The following is a 2,259-nucleotide window of genomic DNA, read 5'->3' as shown; positions in this document are numbered from 1 at the left end:
AGGCTTCTTGGGCACTGCCACAGGCTTTTGGGGAACAACCACCGACACTTCCTCTTCCGGCTCTTCGTCCTCAACCACCTCAGGTGCTTTAAAGATATTAGTTCCTTTTACTTGACAGGGACAAAGATCAGCAAACAGCTTACTGGCAAGCAATGAAACAGGAAAGGGAGAGTCCTTTTCAGACAACACCACTTCCTTCAGCTGGACTACTAGCAGCAAAGAGCCCAAGCAGGGGCTTATGACAGAGCGTTTGCCAACCAGCCCCACCCTCTGCCACAGGCCCATACAGGCTCGTACAGACACAGCACGGCTAAACACTGCTCACAGCCCTCCCCACAGAAGGCAGAGGGGCAAAGAGCGGTGAGTACTGTGTCAACACCAAGAACACAGTGGGCACTTTGGGACACCACCATATACCTTCAGCTGGAGGAGCTTCTGGCTCTCCAGGCTCGGCAACTGCTACCGCTTCCTCTGGTACTTCTTCCACCTCTTCCTCTTCCGAGACCTCTGCCTCTGGCATCTCATGCACTTCAAAGATATTAGTGTGTTTCATTTTACATTGCTGAAAAGACATGCCAAGTAGGAACAAAAAACAGGGCAACGCAGACGCTGAACACCACAAAAGCCTGTTCGAAACCTCACACGCACAGCACAGTACGCCCAGCGTGCATAACTTTGCAAGTCTCAGATTTAAGACAAAGACAGGCCAAGAGAGGGTAGGACAACACTTAAGAGAAGGAGATAAAGTATCTTCTTTGTCAAGTTATCCATGAAGTCAGGTACCTCTGGGTGCTGGAGGCTCTGGTGCTTTGGCAACGGCCACGGGTATTTTTTCCTCACGAACAGCCTTCCTGGGTACTTCGGGCACTTTAAAGATATTAGTAACAGTCAGTTTTATACATTGAATGGGATGATGAGCAGTGAAACATAAATGAAAGGTGCCCTCAAGAAAATAACCAAACTGGTCTCATGATATCAACCCCATCTCTCCCTCACTTGCTGACAACAACACAGATACAGACTGCCTGTGTTTATGTACGACTCAAGGGCGAGGTGAGAATAATGGTACCCCTCCACGTACTCTGCAGCCTTCCCTCCCAGGGAAGAGAGACTGCCATTCTCAGCTCTGCTGGGATCTGATAGTTCTCTGGGAACAACCTCAGCCCATACCTTATCTATTGGCATTCCTCATACAGACATTGATAGAGAGAGAAAAAGAAATCCCACTGTTTTTCCTTCATCTCTATTCCTGTCCTTCTCCGTCTCCATTCTTTGTTTATGCTTTTCATTTCACTGGTTTGTTTTCTTATCTTGAGTAATTCTCATCCCTCAGTTCTCCTCTCACTGTGGCAACTCCCACAGCTAATATGGTTCACTGGATTTTATAACCATTCCTTCTTCACTACATTCTCTGAAATGATCAGATGTGTCTTTAAGCACTTAATATGCTATCAATTCTTACAACTCCCTTTGTATGTGCATTTCTGAGTAACTTGTTTTGTTTTTTAAATTCTGAAAGACTCACGCTTATGATACACAGTCACTGAGACTGTCAAAATAGTCATAGGGACATTTGCGTTGTCAATTTAAGATAATGTTTGGCAATACTCTAAAAAAAAAAGATCAAATTTTAAAAATCATTTTTTTTGTGTCTGAAGATTTAGAATATGAAACAGTAAATTCAAAATATCTTTTGGGTTGTTCGTAAAAATACTAAACAATTGAATTCCCAATTCACACAAAGAACTTGGAAATTTCAGGTAATCACAAATGGACAGGATATCAGATTTCAGAAGTAACATTTCAGATAGTAAGAAACAGTCTTGTTCAGGTCAATGTGCAGGGCAGTAAGTACCTCGAGCTGGTGCAGGTTCTGGCTTTTTTGGCACAGCTACAGGTATGGGTTCTTCCAGAACAGCCTTCTTGGGTACCTTGGGCACTTCAAAGATATTAGTATATTTTAGTTTTGTGGGCTGTACAGATGTATATGAAACAGTAAGACAATCAATAACATGCACACACAGTCTTCCCTGAGAAAGCGCTGTGCTTACACTCAGTCACCAGTTATGCTTTGCTTCACACACGTGGAATGACAAGGGTGTTAAAGATGTCATGCAGGAGATGGGAAGTCTTTGTTTAGTTTCAGTTTTTGAGGCAAGGTGGAAATGCAGAAAACACACCCCATCTTTCTAACAGCTGGTCAGAAACTTATTTATGGTATCCAACTGTACTTGAAGGTCTGTTGCATAGCATTCATGA

The 2,259-nt window shown here is 43.5% G+C and overlaps 1 long non-coding RNA gene across 1 annotated transcript; it reads right to left on the bottom strand.

Moving 5' to 3' along the window:
* On the bottom strand, nucleotides 1-2,253 carry LOC118160083. The gene is made up of 4 exons (XR_004747322.1): nucleotides 1,856-2,253; nucleotides 784-867; nucleotides 418-528; nucleotides 1-86 (listed from the first exon to the last, which is right to left on the bottom strand). It is a non-coding gene; the product is annotated as an uncharacterized LOC118160083 (long non-coding RNA).
* Between the last annotated feature and the right edge of the window lie 6 nt (nucleotides 2,254-2,259).

This window comes from Oxyura jamaicensis, unplaced genomic scaffold (genome assembly GCF_011077185.1).
Source record: "Oxyura jamaicensis isolate SHBP4307 breed ruddy duck unplaced genomic scaffold, BPBGC_Ojam_1.0 oxyUn_random_OJ82306, whole genome shotgun sequence".
Taxonomy (NCBI): Eukaryota; Metazoa; Chordata; class Aves; order Anseriformes; family Anatidae; genus Oxyura; species Oxyura jamaicensis.
This window is presented reverse-complemented; position numbering and strand designations above follow the sequence as displayed.